This window comes from Rhinatrema bivittatum, chromosome 15 (assembly GCF_901001135.1).
Source record: "Rhinatrema bivittatum chromosome 15, aRhiBiv1.1, whole genome shotgun sequence".
Lineage (NCBI taxonomy): Eukaryota > Metazoa > Chordata > Amphibia > Gymnophiona > Rhinatrematidae > Rhinatrema > Rhinatrema bivittatum.
In genome coordinates this window covers 14,549,198-14,571,723 of record NC_042629.1, presented here as the reverse complement: position 1 = coordinate 14,571,723, position 22,526 = coordinate 14,549,198, and the positions used below count along the sequence as shown (strand labels likewise).

The 22,526-nt window shown below is 43.0% G+C and overlaps 1 long non-coding RNA gene across 2 annotated transcripts in view; it reads left to right on the top strand.

Annotated features, from left to right (window-relative positions):
• Nucleotides 1-5,703: 5,703 nt before the first annotated feature.
• The window catches only part of LOC115076885, a 36,957-nt gene continuing 20,134 nt past the window's right edge, over nt 5,704-22,526 (top strand). For both annotated transcript variants that reach the window (XR_003852897.1, XR_003852896.1), the window contains exon 1: nt 5,704-6,018. This is a non-coding gene — a long non-coding RNA (uncharacterized LOC115076885). The remainder of the gene's footprint in view (nt 6,019-22,526) is intronic.

Here is a 22,526-nt window from a genome sequence, read left to right as displayed (position 1 = left end):
CTTGCCAGGTTCTTGTGGCCTGGTTTGGCCTCTGTTGGAACAGGATGCTGGGCTTGATGGACCCTTGGTCTGAGCCAGCATGGCAATTTCTTATGTTCTTATGTTCTCTCTTATTATGGTATACATATCCACTGGTATTACATTGTAATGAGTGCTCTATATCCATGGAGTCTTTTGATTCCTGCTTTCAAAGTGATACTTTACTAAATGCTGATAGTTTTGAATTTTGGATTTCCTTTGTCCATTTCCCTATTTGATTTGACATCCCTTTCCTTCTTTGGGGTTCCAACATGATCTTGAATTAATACTGGGTGGACAAACATAAGAGATCATAGAGTGGTAAGAGGCTGCTCCCTCGTTTTGCCGTACAGCAAAATGGCGCTGACCGTACGGCATGGTCGGCGCCATTTTGCTGTACGGCAAAACGATTCGAGTTTAGGAGGTCGTTCCCGGACCCCCGCTGGACTTTTGGCAAGTCTTGTGGGGGTCAAGAGGCCCCCCCCCAAGCTGGCCAAAAGTCCCTGAGGGTCCAGCGGGGGTCCGGGAGCGATCTCCTACGCTCCTGACGTCGGGGGACAAAAAAACAAAATGGCGCCGGCGCTACCTTTGCCCTGCTGTCATATGACAGGGCAAAGGTAGCGCCGGCGCCATTTCTACAATGCACCGGAGGTCCGAGAGTAAAAGATCACACTGGGACCCTCCCTCTGGACCCCAGGTAATTTAAGGCATTTTGGGGGGGTTCGGGAGGGTGGGGGATTTATTTTAAAGGGTCGGGGTGGGTTTTAGGGATGTTTTAGTGTGCTGGTTTTCCCGCCCTCCCCCGATTTACGATTTACACGATATTTTAAAAAACAAAACCGCGACGATAAGATTCCCTCCCCCCCCAGCCGAAATCGATCGTTAAGACGATCGATCACACGATTCACATCTCTACATTAGGGGTAATATTCAGCTGCTGAGCAGCCCGGTAACCTATCTGGCTAGCTAGCAATATTAAAGTTAGCCCCATATGTTTATGGGGCTAACTTTAGGACAGGTCAGCAGCACGACCAGAGTTAGCCACCTAACTTCTAGATCTTCTCTTACAGTCTCTTTACTTCCCCATTATTCAAAGTGAACAGCAGCCACTTCAGAATATTAAGAGCAAAACTTGTTAATCAGTAGAATAATGCACAGATAAACAAGTCCAAAACTGAATCTGTCTCATGTGTTATGGCATAACACATGCGATAGTAATGGTGTCGCATTGTGCGAATGCAAAGTTTTCATAGGGGCGGGATTGGGGAGGGGTTACCCCTTTCTGAATTAATCCCACCTGGTTTAGGTTTTCCCTATCATGACCTCATTGCTTTAACTCAAAGCCTGTTATTTGTTTTGTCTGTCTGTCTTTACCAAATTATAAACTCCAAGAAGCTGGGACTCTCTCTTATGTGACTCTGTAATAATAATACTCTTTATACTGAGGTAAATTGATGGCAGGAGAGACAGATTCAGTTTTGGACTTGTTTATCTGTGCATTATTCTACTGATTAACAAGTTTTGCTCTTAATATTCTGAAGTGGCTGCTGTTCACTTTGGATAATGGGGAAGTAAAGAGACTGTAAGCGAAGATATAGGGAGCTGAGTTAGTAAGAAGACCCCAAATGCACTCCTGAAGGCTGCAGATAAAATAAGGAACTTGTAGTTCTCATCAGCAGCACCATTCATTAAACAAAATGTATCTTAGTTCTGTGTTAGTTTAATTTTCACATCCATGCCATTTGTGAGCAGCTTTTCTTGAAAACAAAGATCACTATTTAAATGTCCCAGTAGCGCTACCTTGTGGCTAGCGGCTGTAAAAAAGCTCTTTCGGTAAAACTGACATTATGGGGCCCCACATCTCTCACTTCGTGGTTTCCGGCTGTGTCTTTATAAAACAGACCACTTGTAAACTGTGTTTTGAGAGGTCCTTCACCATATTTGAGAAGCAGCTCTATGAGGGCTCTCTAAGAGTAGCAGTTGTTGCTCTGACTAATGAGTCAGTCTCCAAGAGTGCATCCAGCTGGCTAAAAATAGAGGCTACTGGATAGTTCACGAGAGCTACGTTGGTCCCTATGTCAATATGTGACCCATCTTTCACAATTTTACAGGTCAGCTACAGCAACGTGTTGTTTAAATCCAGGTAATCCTCACCCTGACCGGCTGTATACAAATCTAAAGGTGCTGCTTGTGACAAGGCAGATAATGGTGGAATTTCCACATAAATACTTTTTTCGATGCTGGTTTGAGTGGAGAAGGGCTCATCCCTGCAGGTTGTGCCAACTCCACCTTGGTGCGAGGGTCCACTACCGCAATAATACTATAGTAATAAGGTCTAAAAGGACTCATGTTCACTCCCAATGACTATGAGAGAAAATAGCCTGGGGGTTGCCAGTCTTATGCAGTTGATTGCTATATTCAAGGGCAGCACTGATAATACTGCGTATTTAATAATGGATAATGATATATTCATTTCCTTCTGAGCTTCCTTCAGTTCTTTCTATAAGAAAGTTTTGCTGCCCCAGGCCACATTAAAGAACCTGAGTTGGAATTTAGCCATGAAAGGAATAAACTAGCTCTTAGGGCCTGATCTGCTAGGCTTTTCCCCCTATAGATACAGAGTGGAAGAAAAGCCTTAGTAAACCAAGAAATGATTGTTATCCGTAAAGTAGACAGGACCCTCAGTGTAACTTCTTATCTGGAAAACACATAGAATGATCCTTTAAAACAAATTGCTTTCTTGATTTGATTTTTTTTTAATTCTCAAAAGATAAGCATTCCTTCTTTGAAAGAGAGACAAAAGGCAGCAGGGAGGATGGGACTGAGAAGCAAATGGGATGTCTGATTGCTAATGATTTATGGTTGATCAAAGCCATCCCTTCACTCAGGCGCCTTGCAGTCTCATCTTTAGAGCTGCAAAATTATGACTTCCCTTCACTTATACAGTCTAGCTGCTGCTTGAACCAATTGCAAAATACCCTGCTTACAAACGAAAAGATGATCTGCTCTGTCGATCTGCTGGCATAAATAATGTGCTTCCTTTATGTGACAGAGACAACAAGTGAGCTTCTTTTGGAAAGTTTTCGTATCATTAAGGAGGTGCGTGCTGGCCCTGCGGGAACGCACGCCACTTATTATGGTTCAGTTCCATTCCTAGGTGATTATGTGATAATAAGGCTCTGGTAACTTTCATCCAAAAGGATCATTCTAGCTGTGCTTTTATCTTGATGTTTTCGGTACATTTGAGCTCCTGCCATGTTCTGCCCATGGTTTTAAGTTACAACCTTTCTTCTGTGTTCATGGCCAGCATCTTTTTGTCTTTACGGTCCCTTCTGTACACAAATCCTTCACTGCTGGCTCACATTTCTGCCATAATCCTCAAGGCCATGCACCCTCTCAGTCTACGACCTCCTCGTAAATTGTAACGAAGACATCGGTCAAGTAGACGCTTTTACAAACTTGCACGTGATACTTTCTTATTTCATTAAGAGGCTTTAATACATGAAAATGACATCAAGGACTTAAAGCATGAATGTGCACGTAAGTCATTTTATTATTGAGCCCTCATTCTGAACACCCCTAAAACAAAGTGATTGGGTCCTTGTCCTAATTTTGTGTTAGATATTTTTTTTGCTTGTAAATGTTTTGATGCACTATTTGGGGATTTTTTCCTATATTGTGGGCCAAAATAAATGTCAGCCTTCATTTCTGAGTATTTGAATGGACTAACATAGCAACCACAGATTATTGCAGATGGGCTCCATGTGAATGCTCATAGAGGTAACAGCATATAGTAAAACATTCAGTGCAAGGATCCTTATTAAAATGGTTTACAGTATATTTAAAGTATGAGAAACTGGATTACATTTTGCCATTAGGAAAACTGTTGGGAGGGTAGGGTTTGACCCAGTGCTTTTGTCCTATTCCTATGGACTTCCAGCTCTGTTGGGCTACAGTGCCATGAGCCTTCATGAGCCTGAGGGTTTCATTTCTCCTATTTTTATATTCCGCACCCCCCCCCCCCCCCCCCCCCGCTCCACCTCAGTCCTCGGCCAGGGTCCACAAACTGCCGCGCTCTCTAGAACCCAGTTTACCTTGGACCCTGAGTGTGGCCATTAGATGTTGCTGTTGAATGGTGACTCACACGCCCTCTCCTCCAAGGTCTGTGAACCCACCCCTAGGCCAGCGCAGGGAGCAGAAGCGAGGCCCAAGAATTGAACCCAGGCCTGGTCCCCAGGATTCTGATGTCAATAACTGCCTGTGTTGAAATGTGAAAGCATTTGTTTTTCATCTCCTCTTCAATGGGCGTAACTTGTGTGAATGAAAAAGAAAGTGTCTAAAAGTGTGTTTACAGGTTTCAGTGAACAATAGAAACCATAACAGAGAGAAGGAGTATCAAAAGATATGGTTACCAAGAGAAGATAATGAATCTATATTAAAAAGCAATGTTATATATGAGCCTGAATGAGTGTATTCAGCACCACATAGAATAGGGCCTGCATTTCCAAACTCTATTTGTTCATCTCATCCATCTGCTTGGGGAAGATTGATTTCTGTGTACCCAGCACCCACCATTGTTTGTCCATCCATACTCCGCCCCCATCACTTTCCATTCAGGTTTTATCTTGCCCCCATTTACACTCAGTGCTAATCGCTTCTCATATCCACTGCCCCGGCTAACCTCTGTTTGCCAAACAAGCTCTGCCTTCCTGTTTAATCCATCGTTAATCGTCCTGAAGCATGTGCCATCCCAACAGAACTGGCCAAGACCCTGCCCTCATCACCACGACGGCTTGGATCATGCAAAGCCTGGGCCTTTCTTCAGCTTGTTAGAGAGAGGGGGGGGGGGGCTGAAGTCATATTACCCAGTGGTCATTAGCAAAATATTATTTAAAACATATTTTAGAACGAAGCAAAATGGACATGCCACCAAGTGAGGACTGTCAGTCTTCTCTGGGTACTGGTAAGAAGTCCCCAGATCATAGATTATTTGGTATTACACACAGGAAGGAAGTCGCTTAATGTTTTTTACAAGTTTTGGCTTGCAGTGTTTTGTTTTTCCCTGTGGAACTTTGCCTCTTCAAGAAGCTTTCGGCAAAGGGTTATACTATTTTGAAATCGTGTGACCTGTAAGCATTAATCTTGTGAGGAAAGTGACCTGTAAGCATCTTATACACTTTTTTTTTTACATTGAGGTTGCCCATTCTTCTTAAAATCCTTGCAGCTAGAATGAGACTCAGAAACCTCAATAAGTTACTACAAGATGCCCTGAATGTTCCCTCTCCTTGTTGTTTCAAGTATACATAAATCAGCAATACATGCAGGCAGAAGCTGGTGCTACTGAACTTATGCCTGTATTTTATAAATTGTGCAGCAGAAGCCCGGAAAGTACATGCACACATTTTTATGCAAGGATTAGCATAGTTTATACACCTACTTTATAAAAACACACACACAGAGTATATTTTATGTGCAGTTTATATGCAGAGCTAGGTATTTTATAAAGTTGGCTAATGTATGCGCATAGCTCTCTTATCATTATATTTGTGAGAGCAAATAGGGGCAGGTGCGCTATGGTGCCATCATAACCCAACCCCCGACACTGGAATTTCCTATCAGCTTGGCGATGGAGCCATGCACATCAGCGTTCCAGGGCTCTGCTGCAGCTGATTCATCCTTCCTAAGGTCAGCCTTGTTTGAATATTTCCAAGCACCAGCTTACTGAGGCCCTCCACCTTTTCATGCAGAAATCCACCACTTGGCCAACACCACTTGCTGCAGGCAAAAGAGAAGGCAGATATAATTAGAAGATGATAAAAGCACATTCTCCACTTATAAAACATGGGACTGTGAGCCTGCATTTCGACCCCTCACTGGAATGCCCTTGTAACGCCTTCTTTCTCTCTGCATACTTTTCTGTGCGGCCTTCTGAAAATTCACTTGGCTCGCGCAAAAGCTACATGCGCGCCTCTATGCCGATATTACACTAACAAACCGCAGGTAAGTCTTTGAAAATTCACCATTAAACATATGCAATCCTTTTTATGATGTTTTACATGAGAATACAGGTCATACTCTTTCCTCTATGGGCTCGGTTTGGCTTCTGATAGACTGTGATTAGTCATGCTAGAAGGCCACTCGGAGTTCACAAGAAACAATCCTCAAAGTTAATAGTGAAATAAGATGTGTTCATTTCCTGTTCATTGGTGAGCATCAGAATGCATGAAAAAAAGATCTTTAAGGCTACCAAAGACCTATTGCTGCTTAAAAATCAATCTGTTTCTTTCCAAACAAAAGTTACTTTTCCAGAGCGGGAGACAGCAAATCTTAGCGTTGTCCCCTTTAAAGACTGACTTTCTGCATGAGTGAGTTCATGGCTGTCTTGAAACAAAAGAAAAATATTCTCCTTGTAACAATGTTCTATTTGTTTCATGTTCCCACCTTGCCAGCGCTAAATACCATTTACTGATTGAATTAAAGATTGCACGGCACTTTGCCTGTAGTGAGCTATTTCTCTGACATTTCATATTGTCAGTCTCTCTATCTTCTTCATGGATGTTTGTTATTAGCCCTCATCTCCTGTCACCTGTAACCTTCCCCTTGCCTCTGTGGCTTCTCCACCTGCCACTCATCGCCTTCCTGCCTGCACGGCTCCAAAATACCTTCAGCAGACACTTCTCCCCCCCTCCCCCATCATGAAGGTGTCACTTCATCATTTGCTAGCAGATCTGCAAATTCCTAGGGACAATCTAAAATCACTTTGGATCTGTTGAGCTCCTCCTGGGGGACTAACTCCTACTCTTTGGATTAGGGGGTACCTGAATGTTAAAGGCGCCAGTTCAGCAACCCTTACCTGCTTTCCTCTAGAATAAGGAAAAAAATGACAAAGACCCCTATTACATTGGAATATCTGCCATATCTGCCATGATTTGCAAGGATCCTGTTATTGCACCTCGCCCAAAAGAAACTCTTTATATAATAGGTTGGGGTTTTGACTGTGATCCTGGATTTCAAGTAGGTTTTTTTTTGAACCATGTTGGAAGCAAACACACAATGTGGTGTGTCAGTCAGTCAGAGAGTAGGAGCCCCAAGGCCTGCTCTCATGAGGACGTCAGCACTGCCCAGACATAAGAGTGAGTGCTCCATGCTGTATGAGACTGCCCAGAGGACCCTGAGAGCCTTGGACAGGCCCCAGGTTTTTCAGAGTATGATTTATAAAATATAATCATGCAAACCTCTGAAAAACTCGGCTTTAAAAATGTTCCTGCATGTCTTGCAGACCCAGAAATCTGGAGGGCACAGGGCCATATACAGTAATGCCTCAGGCTCATGGAGCCGAGCTCTAAAAGAAATGCTCCTTTTATGTCTCTAGTCATTTATGGCTCCAGAGCAAAAGATACCATTTCTTTAAACACCACTGGCTGAATTTACAGCAGCAGCGCTATCTAGATTATTCAAGTATCATCCGGCTTGCTCCTTCATCCTACTGTCGCTTCTTTTCATTTCTTCCGTACTTTTTGGTGCTGGGTAATGGTCTGGCTATAGACGCACTCCTCCTTCCCCGAGTCCTCTCTCCTCCTTCCCCGAGTCCTCTCTTTGGCTGTTCCTGCTTTACATGGCTGCTCCCACCTTTGCCTTTGTTCCCCTTAAGAAGACGATTTTGAAAAGGGATTAGCCTGGTAAAAAGAGAGTCTGGATATAGGGCACCCGTTGTCCAGCTAGAAGTATGCACAGGCCCCCCACCCAATACATGCCCTTTTATCCACATTGGGGAGAGGCGTTTGCAAGGGAGGAAAGCAATGCATGTAGGTTGCATTTATAAATCTGTATGTTCTGTTTTCCTTTGAAAAAAAAAGCACCTGCAGCAAAAGCCTGCAGGTCGTTTGTTTTAAAAGTGAACGAAGGCACATACCTCCTCTTTGAAAACTGGTGCAAGACCGTGGTTAAAAAGAAAAGGATTTTGTAGCAATGCAGGGCAGTTTTAAAACTGTCACCTAAAGGTCCAGGACTGTCATAGCTCATTGCAGGAAGGGCAGGAGGGAGTGCTGCCTCCTTCTGTTAAATCATCAGGTCTGTGACCTTTGAACTCGGTCTTGAAGGTGTTCAGCCACAGGTGGGCCTGGGTGGGCCTGGGTGGGCCATGGCCCGCCCACTTTGAGCTCAGGCCCACCCACTTAGCACAGCAGCTTGAGAAGCAGCGGCCAAAGAGGGAAGGTGGACCAGGAGGCCGCCGGTAGACCCTGTCCCGCCAGCGACCAAAGAGAAAGCAGCCTGTGAGGCCATCGGTGGCTCTCATCCCACCGGAGACTGGAAATAGAATGAGGCCCGGGAGGCTGCTGGTGGACCACATCCCACCAGCGCCAAGAAGAGAAACCCGACCGGAGACAGCCTGCTTGCTTGCAGCCTCCTCCTCGTGTACCAGCCCTACTGAATTGAAAACGCTTGTGGCTATCACATGCTCTATGCTGATCTCACAGTGGACGAGATCAGCATAGAGGAAGTGATATCCACAACAATTTTGAATAGCACAGGGGCTGGCACATGGGAAACAGCAGCAGCAGAGTGGGCTCCCCCTTCTGCTTCTTATTGGGAGGCTGCCTGTCTGGATGTGTTTTTTAGTGAATGGGAGCCTGCCGTGTGTGTGTGTGTGTGTGTGTGTGTGTGTGTGTGTGTGTGTGAGGCTGCCTGGGGGAGAGGGGTCTTGTTGTGACTGGGAGCCTGCCGTGTGTGTGTGTGTGTGTGTGTGTGAGAGAGAGAGCCTGCCTGGGGGAGGGGGCTGTTGGTGTGTGAGTGAGCTTGCCTGGGGGAGGGGGGTGTTAGTGTGGGAGCCTGCCTGGGGGAGGGGTATTGGTGTGACTGGGAGCCTGCCTGGGGGGGGGGGGAGTATTGGTGTGACTGAGAGCCTGCCTGGGAGAGGGGGGTGCTGGTGTGACTGGGACCCTGCCTGGGGGAGGGGGTGTTGGTGTGACTGGGAGCCTGCCGTGTGTGTCTGTGTGTATTTGAGAGAGCCTGCCTGGGGGAGGGGGCTGTTGGTGTGTGTGTGAGCTTTTCTGGGGGAGGGGGGTGTTAGTGTGGGAACCTGCTTGGGGGAGGGGTATTGGTGTGACTGGGAGCCTGCTTGGGGGAGGGGGTGCTGGTGTGTCTGGGAGCCTGCCTGGGGGAGGGGGTGTTGGTGTGACTGGGAGCCTGCCAGGAAGTGTATGTATGTGAGAGAATGTGGGAATGGTGAAGTTGAGTGTATGTGTGAAAAAGAATATGTGTGTGGAAATGGGAGCCTGCATGTGAGGGAGAGTCTGAGAGTGGGAGCCTCTGTGTGTGTGTTTATGAGCCTGCATGTGAGAGCTTGTGTGTTTGTGTGGGAATATGAACCTGTGTGTGAGAGAGAATGTAAGAGTGAGAGCTTGCGTGTGTCTGTGAGGGGGAATGGGAGCCTACCTGTGAGAGCGTGAGCCTGTGTGTGCGTGTGTAGGGGAGGGGGGGAGTGGGAACCTGTGAGGAAAGCCTGCATGTGTGAGAGTATATGAGAGTGGGAGCCTGTGTATATGTAAGAGAACATGCAAAAGTGGGAGCCTGTGTGAGAGAAAGCATGTGTTTAGAGAGTGCATGTAAGAAAGAATCTTTGTGTGTGTGTGTGTGTATGAAGGAGGAAGGAAAGAAGACAAGAGGAGAGAGAAGAAACAGAAAGAATAAAAGAGATCCTGGAAAAAGGAATTAGGAAGATAGACAAGGGGAACAAAGAGACTAGGAAAAACTGATTAGAAAAATAAGATCAGACAACAAAGGTAAAAAAAAGTTATTTTGCCTTCTTTCAGCGATTGGAATCTGCCATCTTTGGGAATGTGCGTTTCTTATATATTTGTATTTTGCTTTTTCTTCAGATTTCCAGTGTTCACAGAGGCTGAGGCTGGTTTCTCAGGCTTTCCATTTCAGTTTTGTCTATATGTTTGTTTCTAATTTTTAGTCTCTTATTCTGTATTAGGTAAGGCTCTGTCTGTGTTGCACATGTGTGACAGAAGTGCAGCATTTTGGCTAGTGTGTAGTTTATGGAGATTTATAGCAGCTTTTGCTTGCTCTGTATGACCACTACGTAAGTAGGGATGTGCAAAGCCCAAACCGTTTGCTTCGGGCTTCGTTTTTGGCCCGCTGCACGAAATATCGTGTTTCCCACGGTTTGGGCCTTTGTAATTCGGGAAAAATTAGTTCGGGTTTCAGGGTCCCTGAACCAGGACAAATTAGGCTATTTCGTTGAAATTGCCTAATTCGTCCTGAACAATAGCACATCCCTACTACGTAGGTGTATTAGTGTTCTAGGGCTTGGTGTAATGCTTGCCTTTGCTTCTGTTGTTTGAATCTTGCGAGTTACTGCTGTTATGCTATGGCATGGGAAGGTTCTAGGTTTTTTGGGGAGTTCTTTTGCAGGGATTTGTTTAATTAAAAAAATGTTTGGCATTGGAGGGAGTTTGTTTTGCTGTCACTGAGGTGGCTCCAGCATTTGAATATATATTTTTTGTATGTTCTAATTCTGTTCTGCACGTTGCAAATTTTAAGTTCTTATGATGATTATTATGCTGTTTTATTGTAGTTATGATATTCTCTGCATTTTTGGAAAGAGGATTCATAAAAGAATACATTGATATTTGTTTTAATACGTAATTGGATCTGATGTCTCTGTTAAACTTCTGTTACTTTTTACATGATAAACTGCAATAAATATAAAATAAATTAAAATAGAATAATAAAGTATTTTTAATGCTGGTAAGTGCTTGAAATAATAGAATTAAAATATTTTAAAGCATCACTCATGATGGAACTACTTAGAAATCCATTGTCAGATGCACTCTAAGGCATTGTTTATTGATAAGAGTACAAATAATAGGGCCTAGTTCTGTATGTCAACTGCCCTCCCAGGTTAACCTTGGGTCCCCCAAAAAGTTCATTTCTGGCTATGCCATTGGTTCACACACCTCTGGAGAATTCCTTCAAAGCCAGCGATGTTTGGGCTGTTTCACTATCTGTTTCCTTATTATTATTATTATTATTTTTGGTTTGGAGACCATCACCGATCCTGCTCATCCTCTGACCATTGCTTTTATTTGTAATGGGTTGTTTTTTTTTCAAACTGAGCAGCAGGAAAATTTCTCCCAAGCCAGATGTGTTGAGCACTTCTGGTTCTATGGAAAGTCTTTAACAAGGAGAAAACAGATCAATGGCACTTATGGGAGGTTTATAGCAAGTGTGTACAGTACGGTTTATCGTGCACTAATGGAGGCTATTGCAGTATATAGAGAGTTTGATGGTAAACAAACTCTATAAACTAAAATGATGTTTTAAAAGGTCAGAATCCATTGTCCTTTTCAGTGGTTATTAAAAGCCCAGAACCTGCAGGCAGCAGTAAAATCCACCAAGTCTTTATCTACTAAGGTATTAGTTTACTTTCCTTAACCGGTGAGAGCCCACTCTTCCTGTTCATGTGTTTGTTGTTATTCTCCTGCCTTCCAGCGGGATTTGAAGGACAGGAGTCCACATCACTAAGCTGAGCCCCAGAAACAGCTTATTCCAGCTTTGTCCTCTAAGGGCCCAATTCGTCAAGGATGGAAAAATCAGGCCAGAAGTGAGAGACAGCAAAGTGTGGGGCTAGTGACTGAAGCAGAAAGTTTTCAGCCAGAAGCACTTCAGACGTTTATTTTCCTCATTAACTCTCTGGGTGATCTTAGACAAAGAACCATATGTTCTATGTTCTGCCACATTAATATAGCGCCTTATCAAGCCCAAAGAACTGTCAATGGGGCATACAGTCTCATTTTGCCAAATTTTAACTAGGTAATAATGATATTGTTTCTTATCCCTTTCAAGATGTCAGGAAATCCAAGCACGAAATATATAGGCTACCCCAGAGGTGGCTACATGCATGCTCCAGAGATTGTTTAGATCCTACTTGCATGGAAAGGGCTTTATGAATCAAATAGTACTTTACCACTGTTAGCAGAATCTGTCATTTGCTTTGCTACAAATCATTCCCCTGTGATTATCCGACTTTGTTTTTAGCATGAATCATACTTGTTAAGTGCACCTCATCACCTCCGTGTGGGCAGTTTCCCTTTCCTGCTTTTTATAATTCAGCTGTTCTCTCTGAGCTGTCTATGAGCAGAAGGGAAACATCCACATAAACAAAACCATTCAAACATTCACTGCCACCAACAGTGAGACTGCCCATGAGGACTCAGTGAGCTCTACTGTACTAGGAATGGGTAGAGAGTTCAGGTTTGGGCAATTGTTTTGTTTGATGGTCCACAAGAAGTGAAATCGGCTTCTCCCATACAACTCAAACAAAACATTTTAAATAGGCAGGAAGGCTACTGTGGTACATTCTGAAGTTAAAATATATGGTGCAAATCATTTCTAGTGATTTGAGAAGGGTAATAGTGTTATTGCTCTTCTCTCTTCTGATAATGTATGTGTGGATAATGTATGTGTCTTCCTTATCAAACCTTGCTTGGTTCATTCAATCTTATGGCACCAACTCTTACACCACCCCCAACTCCCCATCCCAGTGCACGTGAAATCAGGTGAGTCCTAAGCTGCAGGCTATTTTATAACAGTCGTTGATGTGCCTAAGATCACATGCAGTATTCAGTCTAGGCCTTGTGCAAGTCAGTGAGGCTCGGTTTTCAAAGGGACATCCCCCATTCTGTGTCCAGGCCAAAACTCTTTGGAAAACTTTTCTCAGCTAATTCATTTGATCTTCTTGTGAGGTCCTTTGTAATGCCACAGTTAAATTTTGGCACTTTGGGCACTGGATGGAGATGAGTTCATGTAGAAAAGAGCAATACCCTTTGATATTCATCTGACCCTCTAGAACATAACCTGAACTATGTTAGTACAGCAGTCATATAATGTAATTGAAGACACTGTACCTCAGTTTTATATAGGTTTTTTACTGATGGATGTCAGAAACATATACTACAGCCTTTGTCTAAATTGATTTCTCTGGTGGTATCTTTTACCCTAGTAATAAAGAGGAAAATTCAAAAAACGATCAAGGAATAACTAAAGAGATGAGAAGAGTGTTATCCATGAATTGTGACATGATTTAATAGGGTAACAAGATGTGATAAGCTCAGAGGTTTATGTGCTGTCTTCCAACTGATTCCTTCTAATTGTTTTGAGGCCGATATTCAAAAGTCATTTAGATGGATAACTGAAAAGTTATCAGTCTAAATGGCTACCCGTATATATTGAAAGCCATATGCAGCTAAATTCTAGCCGCATACGTTTTGGGCATTCTGGGGGCAGGAGGAAGGCATTTCAGGGCAGAGAAGAGTTAGCCACTAACTCCGATATTTAGAGTTAACCTCTTAACCTATGCTGCTAGCTCTAGTCAGGCCGTAGGGCTGTCCTAAAGTTAGCTGGTTAGACCTAACTGGCTGACTTTACGATAGCCAGGTATGTTCAGTGGTGAGACCGTGCTGCTGAATATACCTTGCTAGTTAGCCAGATATATTTATATTTATCTAGCTAACCAGCCAAGCCACACAGCGGATGAAAATGGACCTCTTCCAGACCACTAACTGGATGCAGGTCTGCCCTTTCAAAATGTATTTTAATGCCTTTGATTATTAGTGTTACAATGGGCAGCCTCAAAACTTTTGTTAACTCTTCCCTATGAGTATCTGCATGTAAATTTATGCATTAATTCTGTACTGTTTGTGTCTATTTCCTTTCTCCACAATTCTTGAAGGCTTCGTGTACATTCATTCACACAGTCCCACTACCCTCCCAATCTTCTTCACATAAGTATCCCTTTTTTCTAATTATCTTCTCAGCCTCTTCTATACACTCACAACTTCATGCATACTTCCTTACCATCATCACCTCAGGAACTTTCCTCTCTTCCTCCTTTATCTTCAGCGGGACTCTCGTGAACCTCCCTAAAAGCTTTCTTCACCTCACAGCATCACATTCCAACTTCTGCAGCTTCCATCCCATGTCTTACCTCCTCCTCCCAGAAAGGATCCTTCTCCATCACATCTTTCCTAGAAGCGTAATAACTGGGATTCTCATCACCTAGTGCATTTCTGTCTGTCTAATTGTACTGTGGATACAAATTTTGAAGTACAAACATAAAACACTCAACGCCCCTATCTTTAAAAAAGAATAAATCACCAGAGGTGAATATTCATTGTAACATCAGACTTTTATAAGGGGTTTATAGTGCAGACTTGTCCAATATTAGTAAATATTGTTCAATATCTGGCTGCTATGCATTCCCACCAATATTTATGGAGTAAACAATGACATTATTTCTGAAAGTCAACAAAGCTAATTTAAAATGTGCCCTGCATAACATAATTTCCTTGTTAAACAAAAAGGTAAACTTTATGCTAGGATATCAGATGGAGGCCTTGAATGGTTGATTGATCCGCATGAAACAGGATTCATAAAAGGCAAGGAACCTTTAAAGAGTATTCAAGCAGTAATCATTCTTCTTTGATAGATGACAAATAATACCAGCACAAGCGAGTGTGTCACTACTTTTACTAGCTCAGAAATGGCTTTTGATCATGTAGCTGGGTTTTGTAATGGTTAGTAAGAGAAAGAAAGAATTGTGATTGCAAATTTATTTGGATCCTTGATATGGATCGTTGCCTACATAGTGATCCATAATAAAGTCACAAGTATCACAACAGCACTACAAAGATAAACATATCCAGAAGTTGAATTAATTAAATAAGTAGCATTATGGTCCACAGAATGAGAGGAAAGACAACCAATAACATATTCCTAAAAAATGTATAAGTTCTGTAATCTGAAGTAAAAGGTCAAGCAGATTCTTAGACTTCGCAACACTATATGGTAATGATCACTTGACTGCTAGTGTTTCACCCTCCTACTTTCTTGTGTCCTCAGACCTGAATTACTTTTTCCTCTAAACCAGGGCCAGATTTAAGGTTTTGGTGCCCATAGGAAGAGTGCCACCCCTGAAGTTCTACAGGCACATTGCCCTAAAGCAAGCTGAAACAGGCTCCTCTTTTGCTTGGATATTCGTTATCTTCAGAATTTGCAGTTGCCTATGTTGCTTATGGCTAAATTTGGGCTTTCTCCCCCTAGCCACAAATGGGCTGATGCAATATTGTGCACGAAAAAACATGCGTCCAAAATGGGCACCCGTTTTTCCAAAGCATGCACATCCACCTCTCCTAGGCGCCCAATGCAGTATTCAAATGAAACCAAAATGAAAAGGATGCCAAAAAAGCACGCTGTGTTCAAAAAAGAGCATCCATAATGCTACCCATTTTATTACATCAGACGTCCATACTGCATCATGTGTGTGCCATGTGGACGTGCATACATTCTGTCAAAAGGGCATACATTCTGTCAAAAGGAATATGGGGAATGTTTATTAGAAAAATTATATTTTGAAATCGAATTGTGCACCTCCAACGAGATGTCATGACATGAGGTCATAATCCTGCTAGCAGGGTGTATAAATCACTGCTTTGAGTCTAACTGTCCTTTTGTACTCAATTCAAATTGGATCTGTGCACTGGCATTCGGATTATTCAACATTGCAGGAAGATCAACATTGCTTCATTTTCAACAGGTAGGATGTATTTGCTTTGTCCTTGTTTGTTTTTCCGAAGTGCACAACTTATTTATTTATTTATTTGTTTGTTTGTTTTATATACTGTCAATCTGGAACAATCTCAATGGTATACACTCTATTATATAGTAAACACTATATAAGAAACTTGTTCATTGTGCTTATTTTATATTACCTGTGCTTTTTTAAATTTATAATTGTTCAGTTCCACTACTTTCAATTGCCTTTTTTTACATAATATGGACTCATGGCTATTGGTGAAAGGATGTCCAAGCCCTGGATGCTGACAAAGGGAGCCGGACTTGGGTATCCATCATGAGCCTATCCCTGGATGCCCAAGCCCTGGACACCATCAAAAGGAGCCGGATGTGGGTAGCTACTATGAGCATCACCAGGGGCCTATAAATGGAAGCACAAATTATGGACGTCCTTCCATGCAGCAGGCCATAACACTGCATGAAACCTTTTTAACACTGTACTGCAGGGCACCACCAGACCAATCCAAGCATCTGAATTGGCTTTTCGGCACACTGAACGCCCACTTGATGACAGACCTGGTGCTGGTATATTCCTTATTGTACCATTTTTTGGCCGCAGTATGTGGGGCCAGGAGCGGAGTAAGCAACCGTGGCATACAGCTATAGCCTCCATCACCTATAAAAGGGATACCCAATATTGCATTGAAAACAATGACACCAGCAAACACATACACTACTCCAATTGCCATATACATATAGATAGCCGGCTCATTTAAAACCTCACCACCAATACAGTACAACAACAAGCTTTCAGAAATCAACAGTACACAATAATATATATCATGTGGGTGAGAGACAATGATCTTGTACTGGGCTCCACATCTCTCCATCCCACTAGGCTGTCTATAACCCCATATCCATGAACTGTCAGCTATTGCTAGTGCTAATACAATAATGCCAAGGACAGGGCAGGCGCAAAATTTCAAGCGTGAAAAACTTGTTATGGACGCACAAGTTTTGGATACACATTACTGCATGAGGGGGGAGGTAATAGCTAATGAAGTAATTTAAATGGAATTTAAATACGATCAGCGCTATTTGGGACACACTGGTTTGCATGCGCTTTATGGACACGCTAATACCTTTATTGCATGGGGCGCTCTTTTTGCGCGTCCAAAACATGTGTTCAAGCGCAGGTTAACTGGTGTGCTAGCCTGAGTGCATGATATTGCATCAGCCTCAAAATGAGAGAAAAGCCTTAGCGTATTAGACTCAACCTTGTCTACAATAGGATCGAGCTTCATTGTCACAGAATACTGTTTCAGTATTAGACCCAGACTCCATTACTATATACATTCACAATAAATAAGCATAATATTGGATGCTACTGCTACATCTGTCTTTAAAACTAAAGCACTTTTTATTTCATTACATGGATGGAGGCCTGGAGACTCCTCTAATAGAAAGTCTGACTGCATATTTCATAGCCTCTTTAGCAGGACCACTGAGCCTGTCACTAACTTCTAATGCAATTTCCAGCCTCAATGGGGATTAAAAGCAATTCAGGGAATGAACATATATCAAGCACAAAATGCCAACAAATGCCAGTGTGTGGTGGGCAGGTCAGTTCAGTTCTTCCTAATCCTGCTACTGTGTCTGCTCGTTTTGGGCAGTGGTTGACTCCTCTGGGTTACACATGCCAGCAGGTACCAGGCACGGGAGACTTTTTTTTCTCTCAAACTCAAAGCAGTAAAGTGGAGGACAGGAAGCAAAGATGACAGCAGGACACACACACCTGCAGAGTCGGAGTACCTGGCAGCTGGTGAACCGTGCCAATGCAGGAGAGAACAGTTTGCGCTCTACTAACACGATCCTGGGATTTGTCAGGCACCATTTGAAGGGAGTTGGAAAGAAAAGCAGTACTTGTCTCTCTAGCTTTTTATTTAATGAGGCACTATGAATTATTATTAATAAAAAAAAATCCCAGTTGCCATTTGTCCTATGAACTAAGGCAATATCAGTGGAACACAGATGATGCGACTGTGCTAATGGCTTATGCTGTAGAAATCATTTGTGGGAGACTAGGATTTGGGTGTGAGGGTAAGCAGGGGCTAACCAGAATAGGCTGCAGTGTCCGTATGCTTTGGTATTATGGTGCTGGGGGGAGGAGCTCATAGTGTGCATGACTGTGGATGTATATTTGGAAATAGAGCCCGCCTATGGTTTATGGAGAATAAGTACCAGCATGTTATATGCAGACACTTACAAATATGATTACTCAGAGTCTGTGTGTCTGTACTGCCCAGCAGGATTGTGTGTTTCTAATGTGTCCAACCTGCTCTTGTACCTTGATGTAGGCCCTGGAAACCCATTCCTGTCACCAGATCAAGGCCTGAATTTGTGGCCACTATGCCTGGAGTTTGTAGTCTAGGCCCTTTTCTCCCCTTCCACCACCATTACCAGAGATCATCAAATTGGATGTGTAGCTCCTGGTTCAACAGGGGCTTAGGGCTCTCTTCTCATACCTGTTGCTTTAAATATGTTTAGCGCAAAGTGCCATAAGCCCCAGACTTCTGACAGCACTTTTCTCAAGAGAGTTTCTCTCAGTCTGCATCTAAGGTAAAACCATTCTGAAAGCAGGACCCTTTCTGGCCTTCTGCATGATGGTACAGAGAAGACAAGCAAGTGAAATGATGTAGAAAAATGTGCAGGTGTGACTCTGAAGTCAAGGAGCTAAGGTACATCTGGAGCCTGGGGCGCTCCTTGTAACTAAGCAGAGGACAAGCTACAGTGCAAATAAATAAATGGTAGAGTGATCTTGTTTTATTGTTTTCCTGCCTTCTTAGAGCAGGTGAAAAGATGCAAGTCCCTAGTAAGGCTCTGCAAGTAACATAGGAAAGACTGTAAAATGCTACTATACAGCACTGAACCGGACTAAGACGGCTGTGTGCCTCGGTTTTCGCAGGTGGTGTGCACGTATGATGCAGAGTCTCAGAGAGTAGTGCCAGGGTTAGGCACACTGGGGCCCAGCCAGTGCCAGCAACCTGAAGCTCTGCCTCTGACATCTCAGCTTCACTAATAGGGCCCTGGGTTATTGCAACACCCCCCCCCCCCCCCCCAACCTCTTAAAAATGGCTCTGTCAAGGAGGCACGAACCGCAAACCAAAAACTAGGAGACAGGGAGATTACTGCACTGGAAAATTTAATTGTTGCAATCAAATTGAGTGAAGCTGGTGCCTGATGGTCACAGACAATACAGTTTGTTAATAAAAAATCAATTTTAAATGAGTCCTTGGAGATCACAGATATGACAAGTATACAAAGTGCATCAAACTATAATAATCCCACTTCCCAGGAGAGTCACTGAAACTATATAATGAAAATGGAGGATATGAAAGAGGGAGAGAGGGAGGAGAGACAGGGAGAGAGGGATGGGGTAGAAGAGGCTGTAGTAGATGAATCAGAAATGGAGAAGGGGGAGATTCATCATGGTAAAAATAAGAAAATTGGTCTTCAAGCAGGAATGTACTAGAGAAGAAAGCCAAATAAAGCAGAAGACAGGGCCCGATTTACCCCATCAGTGCCCTTAGGTGTGGCAGAAGGAGCATCTCCCTCCAAGGGTGGTGGTGGCCCGCTTCATCCACGGGGCGGGGGTGGAGATACTGCAGTTCTCCCAATGTTGCTGGCCTGCTCCGGGACCTTTCATGGGGCAGGTCCAATGGGACAGTGCTTTTCAGAAGAAAGTGCCACTGGGATGCAATAGGCAGTGATCGTTTTACCTCGGGACCTCTAGTGGGAAATCTGTGCCAGGGAGGTGGCCAAAGGAAAAGAGAGACACAGGAGGTTATAGAGAAGATGCAGAGTGAGTTTCCTTTCTCCATTTGCATCTTTCTTTTCATGAAAATAATTTCTAGTATGGCTGTCTCTTGTGACTAATCAGATAAGCAAATGCATTCTGGAGAATAATTCTCACCTCCAGGATCAACTGTTTCAGCGTACAGCACAAGGGAAGATGACTGTGTCTCTGCAAAAGGTCTGTACCCTTTATAAGGGGAAAGGTGGTGACAACTCTGATCTCTTTCAGGGTTAGAAGATTGTTGGTGCTGAAAGCTAGAGCAGCGTTAGGAAAGGTTATGGCACAGCTTTACATCCACTGTCATCCTAGAATCAAACCTTCTGCCCCAGACAAAAGAATCCATTTTCCTTCTGTGCCCTTTTCAGCAAGAGGAGAGAAACCATAAATTGAAGCCGTGTTATCAGCAGGGAGAGAGAGAGAGCGCAGGTGGTGAGGTGAGAAAGCAAGATGTGGTATCCGAAGGATGGCTTTTTAATATACTTGGATCTCTTTGCTTTTCAAGTTGCCTGTTTAGAAAAGATGTTGTGACGTGAAGTGAGAAGAATGGAAAAAAGATTTTTTTTATGAGACAAAGGCAGGTAAGACTTGTACAGCGGCAGCAGACAGAACATTAGAAAGACACAACTAGAGAAAAGCCTTTTCTAACCCTGGCAGATGTCCTATGGAAAAATGAGTGCTATATGTTAGTAAATCTTCTGGGAAGGTCACTTGTAAATATTATACAGAGGTCCCTATGTTTAAAGCCTTACTGTAGATATAGCATGAGTCCACAACATCCTAATGCACAAATCCTAACAAGGTTTGCCCTCTATCCAACTGGTTCTTAATATTCTGTCCCACTGCTGGTGTTTAACCTACTTCTGAACTAGGTACAGTATATGCAATCTATATCTAATGCACCCACCGCTTAAACATTGACTTGAAATCTACCTCATATTTGTTTATCTTTTCTGTATGTATCCATCACTTATGTACTCAATGTCTTGTTACTTTATGCAATCCGCCTTGGATCTACCTTTAGGAAAGACAGAATAGCAAATATTTATGAACAGATAAAATTATGTATGGTGCTGTCCATTTTTGTGCATCCTGATAAAACATACTCTCAAAGAGGGAGTAATCTTCAATCCGTCATTAGTCTTGCTGCTTAATTTCACACTCATTAGACATAGACATGGGCTCTATAGTCCGTGGCACTTCTATTAGTCAAAGGTTAATAAATCAGCAAAACATGTCTTAAAGAATCTCAGCAACTGAAAAGGTGAGGGGCCAATGAGCTGCAATTTGCCTTTCTTACATTGCGACAATGTTTGCAGTGAGGAAGGCAGTGGCACTACCAGATGAGTGGGTAGACACATGCTGATGGGAAATGGCTGCCCGCTTCGCAGTCTCTTTGTCACATGACCTATCTCCTGGTGATTTGCACGGAGTCAGGCCATTCCTCTCACCAGCTTTATTAAGTGATACTCCTGGATCCTGCAGATACCTTGTGTGTCTAAAAAGAAAGTGTTAGAGCAACACTTTCTTTTTAGACACACAAGGTATGGGATATCAAAAACGAATAGGCAATTCAGACATTGCACAGGGACTGTCAGTTTCTAAGATTGTGATGGGTTGAAGGAACCCTGTCCCTGGATGGTGGACATTCCCTTAAATTTTAATTCAGGGAACATTGCCTCCCAAAGAAGATATTCCAAAGCTGACAGAATGGCTTGTATGCAATCCGTGCAGTCCTACGAGATGTTTCATCTGTTTTTATGTAATCCTGAGTGTTTATACTCCTGCTCCTCCTTCCTCTAACCAGAAGGGTCCCTACTCCTGGATTATCGGTTGCAGCTGATGTTGATGTTCACCCCTCAGCTACTTGCAAAAAGTTAGCATCCATCCCTTTTTGCTTCTTCCCAGCGAGGGCACTAAACCCCTCTACATTTAGGCAGCCTGTCAGACTGAAGACCTTCCACTTACGTTAAGCACTCAAATGCCCTAAACTGAGCTTCACCCTCGACTGCATGCAATCCTCTCCTGGCAAATCCGGCAAGCGCAGGAGAGACCAACAGCAACAGACAGATCTGGCAAGGACTATGCATTTCCACCCATGATAATACAATTTATTTTTTAAAGTCCTTACAATTGAATAAATAATGCCTGAAAGACAACTCAGCTAGTGTGAAACTGATTTATAAATGCTCTCAGTCACGGTATAAGCATGGACAAAATGTATTGTGCAGACCCCTTTCCCTTCATTTGCAATAACCTACTGAGTGAAAATAGTCAGGAATACTGGGAAAGATGATTTGTCTTCTTTTCAGCCCTCTACCTATACACTTAACTGCTGTGGGATATCTCTGAGTGGTGTACTCTAGGCTACATTTCTGAGAAACGTGCTCTTGAGTGAAATGACGCATGTAAATTTCAGGACCAAAACAGTCAATGTGATCAGCAATGAAATAAACAAAACATCATACGCCAGCGTTACCCCTCATGACCTGGTAGTGCTTCTCTCAAAAGAAAACCCAGACTATAAATATCAAATCAATCAAATTATCCAGGTGATTACACCATGAATGCTGCACAATTTAATTAACAGGAATATTTGGGCAAGCACAGCTAAATCAATAAACTGAATGCCGAGGAAAACACAGGCTTTCTATAGCAATCATCTTTGTCTTCCTTAGGAAAAAAAGGGAGATGTTGCCATAAAATCAAATTCTTGGATTAAATTGTGACGTAAACCACACAAATAGGCTATTAGCCAATTAATCACATTTTTGTAAGCATGAAACCAAAGTGAAATGACCCTCATCATTTGTTATCCAGTGGGACCTAAAATGTTAACTCTTTAAATGCTGCACTATATTGTAAGGCAGATTCCAGAAGTAGGAGTCCGGTGCCTAAGGTGATCTTATACCCCCAATAACCAGATGCCCTGACGCAGGAAAAATAAGCCAAAGCAAGAGAAATATGGGCACGTTAGCACAGAAGAATGAGTGTAAAAGTGCAGGAAAAGTCAATGCACAACAAAGTGAAAAGGCCACAGAGCAGAGTGAGATCTGCCGAGGATATGATGACGAAT